Source organism: Nannospalax galili, unplaced genomic scaffold, assembly GCF_000622305.1.
Source record: "Nannospalax galili isolate Female #2095 unplaced genomic scaffold, S.galili_v1.0 scaffold381, whole genome shotgun sequence".
In the NCBI taxonomy this organism is placed as follows: domain Eukaryota; kingdom Metazoa; phylum Chordata; class Mammalia; order Rodentia; family Spalacidae; genus Nannospalax; species Nannospalax galili.
Window position 1 is genome coordinate 2,439,840 of NW_008347312.1, and position 20,283 is coordinate 2,460,122.

Consider the following 20,283-nt stretch of genomic DNA (forward strand, 5'->3'; position numbering starts at 1 on the left):
AGGAAGGAAGGAAGGAAGGAAGGAAGGAAGGAAGGAAGGAAGGAAGGAAGGAAGGAAGGAAGGAAACCATACCTTTTGCACCTGACTTGGTGTCCCACATCTGTACTTGGCAGTACCCAAGAGGTGGAGGCTGGAGGGTTAGTTCAAGGTCTTCCTCAGCTACTGCTACATAGAGTTCTTGAGGCTGATCTGGGCTTTGTGAAATCCTGTCTCAAAAAAACAAAAAGGGAGAGGGGAAGACAAATTCCCTCCCCACAACCTGCATTTGCTTCATATTACTGGGTACTCCGTAAACAAGAGGAGGAAGCTAGGGATACCACCTCAGCAAAGATGCTGTCTCCAGCAGCATGAGTCCTGGGAAGAAGGATTAGAGACAAGCTGACACTCCTGGGACACCTTTAAAGAGACATTTTTTTCCAGTTATGGTGACATTTTCCAGAGTGGTGAGATATATGAGATATGAGAAAATGTTCTGTCCATAAAATGTTTTCATGGTTCTTTTGTCTTTGCAAATTAACTTTTCTTTGAAATAACTGGTTACTTGTCTAGTCATTTACTCAGAACTGTTGCTTAGAAGCTCATGTCCATGGGAAAGATTCTGCTTGGAGCTTCCTAACCTTTATGAAGAAGTTGCAAGGCTTTTCCAGAGGCATTAAGATGGATAGATAGTTCAGTTGCATGTGGGGCAGCAAACCTTTGTGTGGACAGAGTTGTAAGTAGGGGTGTTATGGAAAGGGTATAGTGAGGAAGAGACATGTCCTCAGTAGTCATGTTGGAAAAGAGTGGAAGATGTTAATAATGGCTCTTCCTGAAGGAGCAGTGGGTAGGTAAGGAATGGGTCTACAGATTGCCCAACTCCAGGGAATCTTCACTAGGGTTGGATCCCGGACCTGATTGCCCAACTCCAGGGAACATAGGAGAGGTCAGGGACCTGACCATAGTCTTCTCTCCCTCAGTTAGAACCTGTATTTCTGCTGCAGAGTTGAGTATAGGGATGTAGTGGTTGGTTTGACTACACTGGTCTTTTAAGATTGAAAAGGCATTCATGATGGACTGCTTAGGAAGTGCTAGAATCCCACCCTACACCCTTTAAGAAAAGATTGTGTCATTTAGGACATGATTTTCTTTTTTTTATTTATTTTTATTCTATGTGTATGAGTATATTGTGTGCATGTGTATAAGTGCACCCATGTTGTGAAATGCCTGTGGAGGTTAGAAGAGAGCATTGGATTCCCTGAAACTGGAATTAACAGACAATTGTTAGCCACCATGTGGATGTTGGGAACTGAACCTGGGTCCTCTGCAAGAGCAACCAGTGCTCTTAACTGCTGAGCCATCTCTCTAGCCCCAGTCTTGCATTTAAGATTTGACTTTCTCAAATCCAAAGTTGCTAAGATAGGAAATATGATGTGTTGGGTAGAGTGTATAATGAGGACGCTAGGTGATGACTATTATTATTTAACGGCATTCCTATGGTAGGGGGAACAGTTACTAGTAAACTCTTAAGATAATTCCTGACTATCTCCTGGGAACTACAACAGATGTGAAATAAGAACCAAAGCTATTAAAGAAAATGATTTAAAAATTATTTATTTATTTATTTATTTATTTGTCTTTTTTTGAGACAGGGTCTCCCTGTAGCCCCAGCTGGCCTGGAACTCACTATGTAGACTAGGCTGGCCTTGAACTCACTGTCACCTATAAGACAAAAAGAACCTGTCTATATTGCCATCTGTCTTCTGGTCTGTACAGTGTTTTAAAAATTCTTTTCTAAAAATATTTATTATTTTAATTATATATATGAATGTATTGCCTGCATATAAGTGCACCTGTGTTGTGCAGTGCCTAGGGCGGTCAGAGAGGGCATCAGATCCCCTGGAACTGGAGTTATGGATGGTTGTTAACCACTGTGTGGATGCTGGGAATTGAACCTGGGTCCTCTGCAAGAGCAGCCAATACACTTAACCACTGAGCCATCTCTCCAGCCCCAAGAAAACCATTGTAAGCTGTTTTCTACAACATCTGTGCTTTGACAGGTCATAATAGCTCTGTTTTTCTTCTAAAAGACTTTTCTGGGGGCTGGAGAAATGGCTCAGGGGTTAAGAACACTGGCTACTCTTTCAGAGGACCTGTGTTCTATTCCCAGCACCCACATGGTAGCTAACAACTGTCTGTAACTCCAGTTTCAGAGGATCTGACACGATCTTCTGACCTCCTTGGGCATTGCATGACATGGTGCACTTACATACATGCAGGGAATATACTCATACACATAAAATAATATATATGTATTTTAAAAGACTTCCACCAGGTACTTGGATCCCTATTAATGCTGAAAACAGCAGCCTGCACGCTTGAGTTGGTGACAGGCACACACAGATTTTGCGATTAGATCAAGATACTACGTATCTCCTAAGCATCCTGAAGTTGGTGTGAATGTGTACCTCTGTTTCTGAGGTTGTTAATTACTTTGTTCCAGCAGTTTTCTGGCAGCCACTAAGTGAGCAGCAATTTGGCTGATACTGTTCTGGAATTAGACCCCCACAGGTCAATGACTCAGTCCTATAAGATTGCTCCATTTTAGATGCCAGCTGCAGGCCCTGGGTAGTCCCAACTTATCTGAACTTGTGCCCAGTAGACTGGATTCAGGGGTTCCCATGAACATTCCCATGTCAGGTTTGATAATATGCTAGCAAGCATGAGTCCCAGAACTCAAGCAATGCATGATATTTAGGATTTCAGTTTTGTTGTAAAGGTTGTAGCAGCCTGAGGAGTTTCCAGGGGTCTTTCTAATCAGGTGAAGCCAGGTTTTTTTCAGTGCCACAGAAAAGAATTTTAGGACAAGTCTGTATGAAGCAGAGTTGGAGTTTACTAAGAAGTTTTAACTAGGTGTAGTGACTCTCTCCTTTAATCCCAGCACTCAGAGGCCAGAGGCAGGCAGATCTCTTGAGTTTCAGGCCAGCCAGGGTTACACAATGACACTGTTTCAAAAAAAAAGAAAAGGTTTTAAGTATGGGCATTAAGTAAGAAGGGGTGCTTGGGGAAAGGACAGTTCATACCCAAGTGTGGCCATGGCCTCTCAAGAGAATCTCCCTAAGTGTAATTTTGGTGACTCTTGAAGCTACTTTGTTAAAAAGATTAAAGGATTAAGCAAGAATGTTTGGGTGTACTTATTGTCTAAGCAGTGTTAGTAAATGAGATCATAAGGTGACTTCTGAGGTGCATTTTGCAGGTTTAAGAGGCTAAGATAAAAACACACATCAAAAGAAAAACAAAGGGTAAAAAGACCAAAGAAATCCTTGTTATACATAGGTCACAAGGAAGTCAAAGTATGTTTTGACTTTAACGTGTTTTCTGCCTCAACTTGGACTGGGAGTGTAGCTCGGTAGTATAGTAGTTGCCCAGCACCTGTAAAGCCTTGAACTCATGCACCCCTTCTGCCCCCCCAAGAAAAAAGTCAGATGCCTTGGCCTGTGTTTATAGTCCCAACCACTTGAGAGGCTGAAGCAAGAGGATGGCTTGAGTTCAGGAGTTCCAGATCAGCCAAATAGATGCAGAGGGTAAGGGATGAACTGGAGGTGGAGGAATCTGTGCCCTCTAGTTGTGCCACTGTTACTCAAGGCCACAGCTTGTGCCCCAAAAGCAAGGTTTGGCGACCTGTCCTCAAAAAATCAATTAAAAGAGCCAAATTAATAGTGAAAGTGCTGGGTGTGGTGGCGCACCTCTAGTCCCAGCACACACTCAGGCAGGCAGATCTCTGAGTTCAAGGCCAGTCTGGTCTGCATAATGAGTTTTCCAGGCCAGCTGGGGCAACAGGGAGACCCTGTCTCAAAAAGAACCCCCCCCCCAAAAAAGTAGAAAGTAAAGGAGATTTATTCAGTGACCCTCATGTCCATCTTTGGGGGTCCTGACTTGAGGGTAGTTTAATAGAAGGCCTGAGATAGGCATAACAAAATGGTCAGACCAGGCCAAGGTATGGTCCCTTGCCCACTATTTTCACAGCTCCAGTCTCTCCTGCTAGGTCAAATGATAAATTGTCAATCTCTCACCTAGACAGATTCCTCTTCTGGCTATTTTCAGGGCTTCCTACTCTTTTTTTTCCTTCCTGGTGGAGATTCCTGTATGAATTCTGATTTCGTGGGGGTCCATTGTTTCTGATGGCCACAGGAGGAGACCCAAGGCAGATTGGGTACACCTCTTTCACCAATTTGGAAATTCTTCTCTCATTGTTTTAGAGGTTGTTTTGTTTTAAAATTTATTTTTATATCTTTTGAGAGTTTTGCCTACATGTGCATACAGGCCAGAAGAGAGCATCGGATCCCCTGGACTGCACCATTGTGAACCTAACCTGTGTCCTCTGCAGGAGCAGCAAAGCAAGCACTCCTAACCGCTGAGCCCTCTCTCCAGCCATTTTTTTTTTTTTTTTTTTTTTTTTTTTTTTTTTTTTTTTTTTTTAGTGTCTTGAGACAGAGTCTCATTATGTAGGATCAGGCTGGCCTGGAACTCACTTTGCTGACCAGGCTAGCAGAGGATCCCCTTCCTTCCCTACCACTCCGATTTGTTTTAGAGTTTTGAGATTTCATTGTGTAGGCATGGTCATGGCAACTGAGCTGTCTCTTACTCCCCTGAGCCTAGAAAGTAGGGCTTAAAAATCAAATTTCTGTGCTTTGCTTTTCTGACCTGACCAGCTCCTCCCTTGAAACGTTTTAAGCACCTACCTTGAAGTGCCTGGTTAGCATAAGCTCAGGTGTGGTCCTAAGGTTTTTGGATTTTTTTTCCCCTGAATAACAAAAGCATATCAGGAAATTCCTAGAGTTTGGGAACTGGTAGAAACTAGAGTCAAAGATCAAATGTATTTTATTTTTTTTACTGTACTGTGTTAATTATCCTGCTGTTACCGGTAGTTTTTTGGTGGTGGTTGTCGTAGTGATGGTGTGTCTGAACTGGAATCTCATACCATAGCTCAGGCTAGCCTGACACTTACTCTGTAGCACAGGCTGACTAGCTTCCAATAGAATAATTTTTCTTGCCTCAGTCTCAGGCTTGATCCACAATACCTGGCTTTTTTCTCTAGTTCTGTGTGCTATAATTATGGAATAAGGATAGCTGCTCTTTATTTTAGATGATAATTAACGATGTACATCATTATTTAATGGTGTCTTTTCATCTCTAGATGCTGCAAACTGAATAGTTTTTCTTCAGTATGAGGGAATAGTGTGCTGTAGGTCCTGAACTTCACAGGTACACTAATTCCAGATCTCTCTAATGTAATAAAAAAGCTTACTAAGAAGCCAGATATACAGACTTCTTTTTCTTTTAAGACAGGGTCTCACTGTGTACATCAGACTACTCTCAAACAGAGATCTGCCTGCCTCTCTTCAGAGTGCTGGGGTTAAAGATGTGTGCTGCCGTACCCAGCCCTTCATGTTACTTTTTAGTAAGACTTTAAAGGTTTGGGTATACGTAGTCATTGTTAAAAGCACAGGTCTAGAGTGGAACAACCTGGGTTTAAGTCTGAACTTGACTTGTCACTTGTACTTGGATGAGCCACGAATCTCTTGAGCCTCAGGTCTGTCATGTATAGAGTGAAATCACAATAATGTTAGTTATTAACTGCATGGTATATACATAGCTAACCTTACCTAGATCGCAGTTCCCAAGAAGCAAGGGACCCTGTCATTTGGCCTCCTCCTATATAGTGTATAAAACATTGCTAGGTGTGCAGTAAACACAAGTTATCTATCAGTTGAAAATAAAACCTGCCCTCTGGTCTGGGAAATATATGAGTGTCTCTGTAATGGAAACTTCCAGCCTATTTCCAAAGCTGGCCTAAAAATTAGAAGTGGAAAATCTTCCTCCTAAAATCCTATAGAGCCTACTGTATGAGTCTGTCAATGGGGACAAAGGACTAAGATATTGTCGGGTCTAAAATTGGGAAGCTGATCCAGGAGACATTTTTATCTTTGGCCCTATGCCTTGAAGTTCAGTGAGTTGGACAAAACCACTTCAGACTTTGGAACGAAACACATTCGTTTCAGCCAATCCAGATTATCTTCGAGAGAATCAGCTGGTAAGCACTATGTTGTGCGTGATGTTTGTAGAAGAAAGTGAAAAGATCACCATGCACACGGATCACTGATTGTTTCAGGCTTACTTGTTGGTGAATCCCTGAGGCCAGGTTGCTAAATGTCCTGGTAGCTCAATGGAGTGCAGAGTCTATTCTAGGGGACCGCAGTGTACATAGTGTCCTCCATCCTAATCTGTTCTCTGCCACTAGTTACTGTGTGTCGTTGGGCAGGTCGCATTCCCTCTTACGATTTGTTTTCCTTAACTGTGAGGTAAAGGATTTAGGATAAACTTATATTTTTCAAAATGTGTCTTTGGTTATACTTTTTAATTTAAAAAATTTTTAAATATTTATTGTGTGTGTGTTTGTGTATATGGGCACATGTGTGGAGGTCAGCAGACAATTTAGGGGAGGTGGTTCTCCCTGCCCTGTGAGCTCCAGGGATCTGACTCTAGTTGCCAGAGCAAGTGTTCTTCACTGAGCCCTGGCTATGCTTTCACATGTGTTGCTGGAGGGAGCTCACCAGTGTGCTTTGTGTACCACTGACTGAACTGAGGATTTTGGGAATCCATGACGAATGCTTTTATTTACCAGTTTTTTTTTAATTGTCTTATTATTATGTGTTTCGTTGCTTGTGCCATAGTGTGTGTGTATGGAGATCAGAGGACAACATTCTAGACTCAGTTTTCTGCCTCTACTTTTACATGGCTCACATAAAAGGGACTAAATTGAGGTTATCAGACTTGAGAAGCAAGCACCTTTACCTGTTGAACCATCTCAGCACTCCTCCCCGCCTCCTTTTCTTTCTGAGACAGAGTTTCACTATGTAGAGCAGATTGGCCTTGAAATCACAGAGATCAACCTGCCTCTGACTCCCAAGCGATGGTATTAAAAACACGTGCCACCATGCCTGGCTCAGTTCTGTTTTTTAGTGTGTAGTGATGAAAGCTTAATTAACGTAAAACACCTGTGACTCCATGAATGGCAATAGATACTAAATAATAATGGTGCTAGATACTAAAGTAGATATAAATTTTTTAAGCCAAAGAAAAATATTGGGAGAACAGCAGTCAGATGGTAAGTGAAACATGCGAAAAAACTAATCGCACTGCCTTGACAAAGTCTTTGTGGTAATGGGTACAGTATAGATAGAGTGGGTCCAAGTTTGTGCAGATTTAAAGGCTTGTTTTTGTTTTGTTTGATCTTTTTTGAGACAGGGTCTCCCTATAACCTCAGCTGGCTTGGAACTCACTACGTAGACCAGGCTATCCTCCTGCCTCTGCCTTCCAAGTGCTGGGATTAAAGGCAGTCACCACCACACCTGACTTAAAGGCTTGTTTAACTCAAGCAGTTTGACAAATTTGACAAAAATATCCATTGGTAGACTGCAGAATTTAAAGACATTGCCAAAGTGCCCCTGGGTACATTGTATAGAATTTAAATATCACAGACATTATTAAACTGCTACCTTTTTTTTTTTTTTTTTTTTTTTTTTTTTTAAAAAAAAAAAAAAAAAAAAAAAAAAAAAGAGGACGATAAATCTTTTGACAACTTACTATGTAGACCAGGCTGGTCTCTATCTCACTGAGAGTCAACTGCCTCTGCCTCCCAAGTGCTGGGATTAAAGATGGTGCCACCACACGCAGTGTGGTGTCTTATTTTTATTTATTTTTAATATTTTATCTTTATTTCATGTATATGAGTATATTGCCTGTATGTATGTAAATGCACCTATGTCATGCAATGCTTTGGAGGTCAGAAGAGGGTATAGGATCCCCTGGCATTGGTGTTAGGATGGTTAGCTGCCATGTGGGTCCTGGGACATGAATCCAGGTCCTCTGCAAAAGCCGCCAGTGCTCTTAACCACTGAGCTCTCTCTCTACTTTCGTTAAAAATAACGAAAAAATAAATACTGTTATTTTCTCTTCACCTTCAGCAGATTCCCCAGTACGTGGATTGATCTGTAGTTCCATTCATTCTTTATTGTTAGGACTTCCTATGGTAGAGGTTATGATTTGACTTCATCTGTGTGGGAGAGAAAGCCTGACCACACACACATATCTTGCACCCAATCCAGCATATGATTCAGTGTTCTGGAAGGCTAGGCTCTGCCCATTCTAAGAAGTGATCTGCACTTGTTTCTGGTGACTGCTCTAAAGGAACAGTGTGACATGTGCCCTAAGATGAAGTTAAGCACTGAGGCAGGCAGTATTTAAAATCTTTTGCCACTGCTCATAATTCAACCTCTTGAGTAGTGATAGAAAAGAGAAGTCTGTCCCAGTAACACCCTCAAATATAGTGGAAATTTCTGTGGAACAACAGAAGCTGAGAAAGCTGCTTTCAGATGTAACCTGTGTTTCTTGAGGGTTTTATTTTATTTTAAAGACTGTAGCCTGTGGACATTTCTGCCTGTCTTCACACTGTCATCTTTAATTATCTGTGTGTGGTGGATGAGCTAAAGTTTGCAGATGATCTTGTTCTAAATGAATTCATCATAAAGGGCCATAGATTTGGTATAGCTCCTTGAAATAAATTAATGTTTCAAATTATAATTTAAAAAGAATGTTCATCCATTACATTCCTGAACCACTTGTGTCTAAGCCAAGTACCTGGTAGCTCACCCACTTCGCATGCTAGAGGGACTGTACTGGATGTCGGTCCTTGGCCAGCTTATGTCCCCTTGAGTTTGTTTCTGTTATTTTAAAGTTTTTCTTTTTTTTTTTTTTTTACATTTTATTGGGGCTGGAGACATGACTCAGAGGTTAAGAGCACTGGCTGTTCATGCAGAGGACCCGGGTTTGCTTCCCAGCACCCACATATCAACTGACAACTGTAACTCCAGTTCCAGAAGATTCGACTCCCTCTTCTGACTTCCAGGGGCAGTTCATACATGTGGTGCACTTACATACATGCAGGCAAAACACTCACATAAAAATAAGTAAATATTTTAGAATTGTACATTTATCTGTGTGTGTGTGTGTGTGTGTGTGTGTGTGCGCGCGTGTGCGCGCCTGTGCACCACTGTGAGTGTAATGGAGGTCAGAGGACAATTTTCAGGAGTTCTCTCCTTCCATCCTATGGGTTTTGAGATCAAACAAATGCTTGGCAGCAAGTGCACTTAACCTCTGAGCCAGCTCACAAGAATTCTACCCCTGAGCTCTATCCCTCTCTGTAATTTCATAATGAGAAACTCAGATGTTTCCCAACTGAGGTGGGATCTAGTGCTCTGTGCCTGACTTCTTCATAATTTTGATTTTGTCCTTAATACTGTCTTGTCTTCCTGAGAGGTTGTGACCTGTGTCAGGGTGTATTTGGGAAGGGAAAAAGCCTTTTGCTTTTTCAGGATTGAAAATCTTCATTGTTGCTAAGATTATACTCTATAGCAGCAATCTGAACAGATTAATTTACAAACAGATTAATTTATTTGAATTCTAGATCAGGCATTGTACTTGTTTCCTTGGCTATAAAAAATCACAAGACCATCTTACTCAGGGTAGAGATTAGGTTTCTGAAATATTCCATTTCCCTTGGTGGGGACGTTCATCGTTTTTATTTATAGGTAATAACTGATGAGTCTGAATAAATTCTGGAAGGGAATGAACAGGGGTTGTTTGCCCTTGGTCTACAACTAGCCTCTGTACAACTAGAGAGGGGTTGTTTATTTCCATCTCTTCTTGGAAAATTGCCATTTGATCAATGTGTCTTGGTTAAGATATATTGTGGGCAGCTGAGCCGTTGAGCCTTTGAGGATGAGAACCACATGAAAGCTCAGTCTTTCCCAGTCATTCAAGTGATTGTCTTCATGTTACTGTAAGTTTATAGAAGTATGAGCATTTGAGAGTACACACTAAAAAAGCTAATGCAGAAGGAAGAGTCTAAAGGCCATAATACAAACATGGTGGTAGAGTTCAGTGCCTTTCTAAGCCATTCTTAAATATTTCCAGTACCATTTACAATGGTCTCAGGATAAAGTAACCTTTCATTTCATCTAGAATCTTTTCATCACATAGTAGGAGGACAGAACCAATTCCACAAGTTGTCCTGATTTCTGCACAAACACTCACAAAAATAAATAAATAAATGTAATTTTAAAAAACCCACCAAAGTGCAGCCTCTTTTGAGATCTTGGAAACTTGAACTTTCATGACAGTTTCAGATCAGAAAAATTTAAGTGGAGGCTTAAGTGTGACTTTGAAACCTCTTTAGTCAAAGAACTGGAATCGCCTAATTTATAAAAGCTTTTGTTTTCTAAGTATCCAGTTCTCAGTCATTGCTTGACCCAGCAGAAAGAGCTAATAAATGTTAGGCAACAGGTAAGAATCTTTCTGGTCACCTTTGCCCCATTTGGAAGGAAGTGGTTTTTCCTTCCCTGTGAATAATTTGGCCTAAGCTCCTCCTCTTCTGATTTGTATCTTATCTGTTTGCATATAATACTTGATTTCATAAAAAGTTGAAAAGCTCTCCAGTATTTAGTATTTCTCATAAAACCTGCTTAAGCAGAAGTTCTTTTGATTGCCACAGCAGCTTAACAGAACAAAACTTTAAAAATTGTCTTAGCAGTACTTAAGGTCTTTAAACAGATACAAGATCATTTCTCTTAAGAAGAAACAGATTTTGTAGTTTTCCAGTTAGAAACATATGAGCAAAGGACTGACTTTCCCAGATGGAATGTGTATCATTCATAGGGGACTTCTGAAACTCAAAACCAAACTTGTAAGCTAGAAAATGTTGGCCTTCAAAATGCGACATTCTTACCATTGTATCACAGAGAATTGTATGTAGTCTGGTCTTTTTTCATGGACTGACCCTATGATTGAATACTTGGTGTTTCAGGAAGCAAAAAATGTGTTTATATGTTACCAGGTATTCATTCTAACAGATTGAGTGCTTGTGGATCTTGTTCTGAAGGACCTTATAGCATGTAACACCAGACACAAGAACATCAGTGCTGTAAAACCATCCGTGTTATCAGGGTCAGCGGGTCAGCAAGGAGACCTGTGCGAAGAAAATCTGAGCTAGGGCTGAAGACGACATTCAGGAATGCTAACAGTGCAGGTAAGCTGCATTGCAGGCGAGGCCGGGGCATCTTGGGGAGTCTGCCAGTATTTTAGTATGCCTGAAGTGTCTGGAATGAAAAGGCGAGAAAAGATGACAGCCTTTGAGGTCAAACTCAGAAGAGCTTTGTGTGCGTTGTTGAGTTTGAATGTATAGGTGAAAGAGAATATAAATTTGGGGAATACTAGGGATTGATGTCAGGAGCTTGTGTATATAAGACAAGGACTGTAAGCCACCGAGCCCCAGCCCTGTTAAATGATTTTAAATAAATAGGTACTTGGCATGCCCGTATGTGTGTGTGTGTGGGGGGGGGTCATTTCCTGTGGCAGTGGGAGACTGGAAGTATGTAAACCATTTATGAGATATTACACTCAAGATGGTTGTCAAGACCTGAACTAAGTCACTGTAGACTTATTAAGGAGTAGATAGATATTCAAGTGCCAAAGTTTACAAAGTTTGCTGTAATCTGATAAAATGTATTGCTTCTGTGCCCCACAGGGGTCAGTAAGTAGAAGACTACTTTGCTCTGTATAGCCCCACATAGACCCAGCAAGATGGTCCACTGTTTCATACTGCACCATTTGTGCTGGCTTGATTACTTTTGGCTTACCCCATAGGAGACAAGATTGCTGTGATGTGACCTCCCAACTGATTAAGTCTAGACACAAAAAATCACATCTACCTGCAGCTCTTTGCATCATTTCTGCCTGCAGCTCTTTGCATCATTTCTGCCTGCAGCTCTTTGCATCATTTCTGCCTATGGTTTACTTACCAGAAGTAGACACAATTCCCTACCTAAGTGAAAGGAGGCTTGGAAACTAGGGGAGCAGGTGGGAGGCCGGGTCTTCCCTATTCTTGTCACAGAATAGGGACTTGTATAAATTAGTTGCCTACCTTTCTGTCTGTTTTAGACTTGTAAGTTAGTTGCCTGCCTTTCTGTTTGTGCTTGAACAGTGTCTGCAGCCTGGTACTTGCAGTCCTGCCTCAGCCTCCCAAGTGGTATGATTACAAGTATGTGCCACTGTTCCTGGCAAGGTGCTTTATTTCTGCCCTAGTTCCCTCATCGGTAGATAGAGATAGCAGAAACATCAATCTTCTTGGGTACCTGTAAAGATTAAATGCTGTGGGGGCTAGAGAGATGGCTCAGCAGTTAAGAGCACTTACTCCTCTTGCAGAGGACCTGGGTTCAATTCCCAGCACCCACAGTGTGGCTACAAACCATCCTTAACTCCAGGTCCAGGGGAATCTGAAGCCCTCTTCTGACCATCGAGGCATTGCACAACATGGGTGCACTCACATACATGTAGGCAATCCACTCATACACATAAAATAAAAATAATAAATAAAATATTTAAAAAAGAAGATTAAATACCGTGAGGACTGGAAAATTCTTAACAGTCTTGACACTAGACACTAAAGATACTGGGGGGAGGGGGGGCTGGAGAGATGGCTTTAGGGGTTAAGAGCACTGGCTGCTCTTGCAGAGTACTGGGTTCGATTCTCAGCACCCACACAGTGGCTAACAACTGTCTATCTCCAGTTCCAGGAGAATCCAGGGCCTTCTGACCTCTACAGGCATTCTGCCACATGGGTGCACTTACACACATGCAGGTAATACACTCATACACATAAAATAAGAATAATAAAATATTTTTTTAAAAAGATACTAGAGGGAAACTTGAAGCTTGGTTTTGAGATTGTCCAAACTATGGGTTGTATTTCCTTGGAGGGTCATAATCAGCAGGGAAAACACTGGAAGAAGAAATAGCATAAATCAGAGTCCATCATGGGAAGAAGAGTCAGTATTCATGAAACTTTGCGTTCTGTATTTATATGTGTATATTAGGTCAGAGTATAGAATCCATTATTTGATGCAGGTCATAGGTAAAGTTTGAAAGCTGTGGGTCCCTTTTAAGCTCTCATGCTCGTTTACTGAAAGACATATCTGTGCCAGACAAGGTGTCACTCTCTTGTAATGCAGGCACTTATGGAGGTGGGAGGCATCAGATCCTCTGGGAGCTAGAGTAACAGGCAGCTGTGAGCTACCCAGTGTGGGTGTTGGGAATCCTGCTTGGGTCATCTGGGTGTGTACGTGCTCTTAACTGCTGAGCCGTTTCTCCAGCCCCCATTCCTCTTAATTTTTGTTTTGTGTTTTGAGACAGGCTCTCCCTGTAGCCACAGCTGGTCTGAAACTCACTGTGTAGACCAGGCTGACCTCAAACTTAGAGATCCTCCTGCCTCTGCCTCTTGAGTGCTGGGATTAAAGGCATGGGCCACCACACCTGACTTTTAATTTTTGTAGTTAGCATGTAAAGTAATGAATTTCACTGTGGCATTTTATACAGATGTGTCATTTTACTTTGTTCCTATCTCCTCCTGTCCTCCTTCACCTCCCTCCTTTGTTGGTCTTCTCCTCTCGAGTAGTCCTACCTTCTGCTTTGATGTCACGTGCATTCTATTACTCTTTCCCTTGCCTCTTTCTCCCTAAGATCTTAGAGTGTCCCCTCCCCACTTGATTCTCTGCAAAATGTTTGTTTCTTAGGTGTCAGCTTTTCCTGCTTACGTCTTCCCTTCTGGGGCTTGCAGTCCAGGATGCTGTAGCTAAAACAGTAACATCCTTTCTCTTTTATGTTCTTGTTCTATTTGACTTTTAGTGAACCATGAGTGTTTGTGCTCATAGGAGTAACTCAAATAGAATACATTCAGTTCAGCCTTATATGTGTAATAGATATGATAATACATCTACTATAATAAAATACAATATTAGATACTTAAAAAATTCAGTCAGAAAAGCCTACTGGGAAAAAAGTAATGAAGTATTTTCTGTTCTCGTTCTTTTGGTTGGGGAGGGAGGCTTGGGAGAAACAAACGTCACACTTTTTTAAGATTGTAAGATTGCCTTCTCTTGATCTGAGTAGTTAATGGTGGCAAGCTGATTTGCAGTGAGAAAGATGACTGTGCCTTTTGCTTAGCTGTGGTGGATGATGACTCTTTATTTGATAAACCCATTGGCAATACTGAGTTGAAACTTGGATGAATAGGAGTTAATCCTGGCGGCCGAGCAGCAGGGAATTTGTTATGTAAGTTATGGTACCCACAAACTCTTTGGCGAGGTCTTTATTATTATGGTAGTATCTGACTGGGCCTTCTGTTCTCATCTAGCTCTGCCAGAGTGATTCTCATAACTGAAAGGGTAGCAACTGGTACAGAAGGCCATCATTTGTCTTTTGCCTTGACATAAAGTGTGCTGATCAAGAATGGTTGTTAGGAACCCAAAATATTGCAGTTGATGATTTACTAATAGTTTAGAAGATTTCCTCCCATCCTGTTAAACTGATTTAACTTCTGAGAAATGAGCCATATTCAGGATTTCAAACATTTCTTCTTTGACTAGCCTCAAAAAACATTAATATTTCTTTCTTGTAAATTGCTGCTGCGATTCATTTATGTCAGCCCTGCCACTGCCCAAACAAACACAAGAGGGATGTCAGTTTGGTTTTCTCTCATTGGTGGATGTCCACTGTTAAACAAGCCTGTACTATTTTTTTCTGACTCACTGAGAAGTCATATGGTGGTGTGATCCGCCATCTCCAGCTACCAGCACTTAAACTTGTAATACTTGTAATTTTCAATGTATTGTGTTAAAACAAACTTCTAATTCTGGCCATTTTTCTTTTCAACTTTAGACCTAAAATTGGAAGCTCTATTTTTATGAAACAGTCTCCTAGAAAAGTCACCAGTGTTGCTATTCTCTCACTACCCCAAATATCATAACTGGGCCTGGGGGTGGGGAGAGCAAGAGCTGGCTGTTTCACATGGTTAAGCAGAATGTGTGGGTCTGCCTGCCAGGCAGCGGAGGTGGAATCTGCTCTTTGCTTTCTTGGCAAGTAAGTGTGTCTGGCTGTGGAAGCTTTGTTTAGGACTTTAGTTCTTGGCCTTTTCTTGCTGCCATGGGCAGCATAGCCCATTGTCTCTAGGGATCTGCAGAGGCAGAGGACCTCTGTTGTCCACATCTTACCCTCTTTGACAAGATACACGCTTCAGTCATCCAAGAAAGCCATTCTGTCATCAAATGAGTTTTTGTGAGTAACACAGTGGTATCACGTATCTCAAGAACTGTAAAACTGGCATGAGTCCTTCATGTTTTAAGTAGTTGAATCCCTACTTAAAACATTATACACTGTTCAAAAAAAGGTACTCACTTTAGCTTTTGCATATCTAACCCCTTCAAATAGGATACTTTACTACTGAGTCGGGGAGACTAGCTGATGGAGGTATTCACTGGGGCTTCCTAGAGTGCTACGTGGCTGTGGTGACAGTTAACCTTTGAGCTTGTGCCTTTGATAAAAGAGGCAGGAATGATTTCTGTGAATAATGTGATTTATTTCTCCCCCTAGAGGAATGAGGTATGGATCAGAAAGAGACAGGTTGAACTCCGTTTCAGTTTTAAATTCTGGATTTCACTGTTCAGGGTGAAAATTAGCTTGTGAAGTAGAGATGGAGTCATAGACTATTGGCTGAGAAGCTGAGCACCATGTTTGCAGCACATTATTTAAGAAACAGATGAGGTGGGGAAGATTTGGAACAATGAACAGTTCCCTCCCTTCTCTTTTTCTGAAGGTAGTGGAGTGCTGAAAGTAGAGGGGCCTCAAAGAAGTCTGGCCTAAGAACCAGTTCTTGAGAAGTGAAATTGAGTTCTGTAGCCATAGGGTTCAGCTTCCTTTGCTGTTAAATATTTGTTAACATCATTTAATTAGAATTGGTATAAATAACTACGATTTGGTGGGCATTGATTGTGCTGGCGCAAGCGCTAAGCTTGCCAGGTTCATCGTGAATTCAGTCATGAGTTAGTAAAATGACAAGACCTGGTGCCTTGTGCAGTGTGAACACTCAGTTTCAGTGCTTGATCACTCATCAGCGGGTGCTTATCAGACACTTGCTATGTGCCATGTAACTGAAATGCATAGGAAAAAAATCCATACTATTTGGGGGAGCAGACAATAAATAATAAGTCAATAAATAAATGAGATTCTCTAAGGGTGATCATTTGCTGTGAAGGAATGAAGCCAGGTGTGGTGTTGCAGGTCTGTAATTCTAGCATTTAGGCAGCTGAGGCAGGAGGTGCATGAATTCGAGGCCAACCTGGATTCCATAATGAGACCATATCTATGAAACCAGCCCCCCTCCCCAAATAAAAAAGCAAAATAAACATCCAAAACCCTAAAACATCAAAATGAAAAAAAAACAAAGCAAAAATAAAACAGTGTTGCCTAGCTTGCAGCACTGGAACTGATAGAGCTGGTATGAAATGACATTTTGATGTTCCCCAAACTCTGGGTGAGCACACTGAAGTGCAAGGTGTCAAGTGGAGAGCTGTTAAGGCCTGGACATGCAAGCCCAGTTAGTTCTACATGCAAAGCATGTCCTGTCCTTCCTAGAAGGCACTGGACTTCAGGCGCTGCTCAAGGAGCCACAGTATTTGTACCACTGGAGGTAGTTGCATTACTTGCAAAACACTGATGGCAATTCAGAAAGTTGCACGCAGCTTATTGGATCCTCTGTGACTAGATAATTTGTGTGTGCTCATGCATGTGTTTATTCTGCGGCCCATAGCATCCTCAGGTTGTCAACATACTGATGGCCAGAGAGCTTGATTCTGCTGCTTTTTGTTAGAATGGTCTCATGTTGGCTTTTTCTTAAAATAGGGCCTGTCAGGGCAGTTAAAATAGACAGCATTCCAGTGACCTCTTAGGTAGTGGTGATTTGGGCAGGTCATTAGCTCAGAGAATAGACAAAAACTGGGCAGCCATCCTCAGATACCTTGCTTTATGAAGCCATGTTGGTTTCCATCAGCTGTCAGACTCTTATTTTGATTCAAGTATCTGTTTTTTTCTGTACAAGCTAATGTATCCTGGGGACCTCATGCTTTGTAAACATTTATGAAAATATTTTTTGTTTTCTGCTTTTTTAAAAAGGCAGAACATAATAAATAAAATATTTTTAAAGGGGCGGGGCTGGAGAGATGGCTCAGCGGTTAAGAGCACTGACTGCTCTTGCTGAGGACCTGGGTTCAATTCCCAGCACCCACATGGCGGCTATGAACTGTCCTTAACTCCAGTTCCAGGGGAATCTGAAGCCCTCTTCTGACCTCTGCGGCATTGCATGACACGAGTGCACTCACATACATGCAGGCAATACACTCACACATATAAAATAATAAAAATAAATCTTTTTTAAAAAGCAGAACAGTTTTTTAAAAAAACTTTCTTTTTATTGAGTTTTAAAATTTCATACAATATTTCCCACTTAAATCCAGACCTCCTCCCCAATCCATGCCTCCCCCTCCCCCACCAAACCCTACGTACTCTGCCATACTTGCTGAGTCCTATTCATTCAGGTGTTTGTACCCAAATGTCCTTCAGTGTAAATGCGTCCGCTGGAGTCTACTGAGCCCATTTTGTGGTTGTATGTAACTCATATTCTCCCTCACCCAGCAGCAACCAGTCTGTTGTTGTCCAGCAACTCTACAGTCTGTTATTCTCCAGAAGTTGGCCAGTTGAGGCCTTCTGTGTGTAACGCACTTTGATGCACATGGAAGCCTCACTGGTGAGAGTTGAAGGGTGCATTAGCCCTCTCTCTACCCCTTATTCTGCTATGTTCCATGAGCCTTGGATGTAGGAATTTGACTGCAGATGTGTCACCTAGTACCAGGCATCTCCTGGGTATATGTTCTCTATGGCTGACCAGATGTGCAACTCTGCAGTAGCCTCCATCTCTCGCAAAAAGAAGTTTCTTTGATGAGTGCTATACAACATGTTTGTCGCTCTAAGGGAGGTCTCTTCTATCTGGCACTGTGTTACCTCCCAAGCAGCTCCTAGGTATACATATGCATTAATGTTCAGATACTCTACATACATTTCTCATAGGGTTTCTAGGGCATCTCTCTTCCCTGTATGTTTCCTAGCCCCCTGAGATTCACTCATCTCTACTCTTTTTTTTCTCCCATTCAACCTCCCTCCTCCCTCCCTTCCTAGTCACAGTGCCCCATTATTCCCACCCTCTCCCCATAACCTCTTGACTCCTGCCAGCTTTCTGTTCCTGACTTCCCTCCCCCCACATACACTGTGGTCCCTTGCATGTCACTCCCTCCTCTCCTCCCTGCCAATTACTCAAAATTTTTCCACCTCCTTCAGGTAGCATCTGTTCCCTATTATCTTCCTTTTGAGCTGTTTTTTTTTCCTTACCTCCATGTATCTTTTGCCTTTACCTGGCTCCTGGTGTTACTTCAGAATTTATATACTCACATATAAAGGATTGGTGCTATAATGCACAGATGAGGGAAAATATATGTTGCTTGCTTTTCTTAAAAGCAGAACAGTTTTAATCTACATAGAATGTATAACTGTCCAATAAAGACATACACACGAATACTTTCTAAATTGGCTCTTTCAGTACTTAAAGAGAAATTGTTTGGGTGATAGTAATTGAAACCAAGAGTTCTGGTCTTGTATGATTTTTTTTTCAGTTTCATAGGATGTGGTTTAGATCAACCTTTCAGCTAGAAGATAGGTCGTGTCATTATCGTACAGAGAAAGGCTTCCAGGAGCATTTGCTTACAGCCCATCACATGACATCTGAATGTTAGGAGGACATTCCCCCTTGGGAACACATTAGAAGGTAGCTGTAAAGTACTCTAGCATGTCTACTTAGAGGAGGGCTTAGATGGTTCTTTCAGCTTGTTATACTATCTTACATAAGTAGTGTTCCAATGGTTCACCTAATTGTAATGGGATGTGACAGCTTTTATGAGCTGGGGATCATTGCTCCAGTTATTTAGCTGAGTGTTCCCATGACTTATTGAGCTGAAATTGTGACTTACCAAGTTGGTCCAGGAACATGAATCAGGAAGTGTAAGTATTAGATTGTCCCTTTTTTGATGTCTGAGTAGGAGATCTGAGAAGCATTGCTATGTCTTTGTAGGAACGTTCTCAGTTGTAACAAAAACTGATATCTGGCTTATGTAAAAGAAAATTTACTGGCTCATATATTTGTGAAAGTTAGACTTTGATTTTAGTTCTTGGCGCCACTGGATTCAGGGTAAATGATGCTTTCAAAACTCAGTTGCTCATTTCTCAGTATTGCTTTCCTCTTGGGATTTCATTCTTGGGTTCTATGTACATTAGAATTGAGACTCACCTGGTAAGGAGAGTCTGTTACACCTACCTCCTTTAAGAGGCATTTTGCCCTCCCTGGTGACTGGTAAGGTGATCATTTTCAGTGCTGAAATTCACTCTGGTTGGCTTGGGTATCTGTGTACCCCTGATCCAGCCATTGAAGCCAGGAATTTATGAGGCAGTGGTGGGCCTGAGTCACATGTTCCATTATGAATCCCACACGGACATAGTCTTATAGCCAAGAGTGAGGGAGAGGGCAGGGGAACCACTTGTGAAAATTAGGCAGTTATCTGATAAAGAGCGTAGATGTGCTGGGCGTGGTGGTACATGCCTTATATCCCAGCACTGGGGAGGCAGATGGATCTCTGTGAGTTCAAGGCCAGCCAGGTCTACATAGTGAGTTTCAGGCCAGCTAGGGCTACAAAAGAGCAAAAAAGACCAAAAAAAGGCCTAGATGCTGGGGAAGAATACAAGTCCCTGCTACTTTCTGTAATATACTTTGATCAGTCCATCGCTCAAAAGCCCATATGATAGGTTTGTAGGCTAGATGCATACTGTTTCCAAGAGTTCCCCAGTTACTGTGTGAATATGATTCACTCAGGTTCTGGCTAGTCTAATTCTTTCACCCTAGTGCTAAACCTTTGGTAAGAAGATGAGGCCTCACCAGACTTTAAGGTGAAAACAATCTTTCTTTTTTGGAGGGTGGAGGAGGTAAGGTCTGTCTAATACTGAAACAAATGAATTGAGAAAATTTAGATAGGATTGAAAGGTGTTCGTTTGAGGAGCCCCTTTGCTTCCATCTCACCATTTGACAGTACTCTTCGAGTCCTTGAACTCACTGTGAAGCGAATGCTGTCTTTCTTTACTTGCCTTCTGTCTTTCTTTACTTGCCTTCTGTCTTTCTTTACTTGCCTTCTGTCTTTCTTTGATGTTTTGATATTTTTTCCTTAAGTATAATGTCCTTGGTGTTTTTGGTAAAGATCTTTT

The 20,283-nt window shown here is 41.6% G+C and overlaps 1 protein-coding gene across 7 annotated transcripts in view; it reads left to right on the top strand.

Moving 5' to 3' along the window:
• Dcun1d3 (defective in cullin neddylation 1 domain containing 3) overlaps positions 1-20,283 on the top strand; it is a 42,641-nt gene that overhangs the window by 6,588 nt on the left and 15,770 nt on the right. For 2 of the 7 annotated variants that reach the window (XM_029568637.1, XM_029568638.1), the window contains one exon: positions 10,931-11,122. The exons of the other annotated variants lie outside the window; for them this stretch is intronic. The gene's annotated coding sequence lies outside the window, so the exon portion shown is untranslated. The remainder of the gene's footprint in view (positions 1-10,930; positions 11,123-20,283) is intronic. 7 annotated transcript variants of the gene reach the window in all.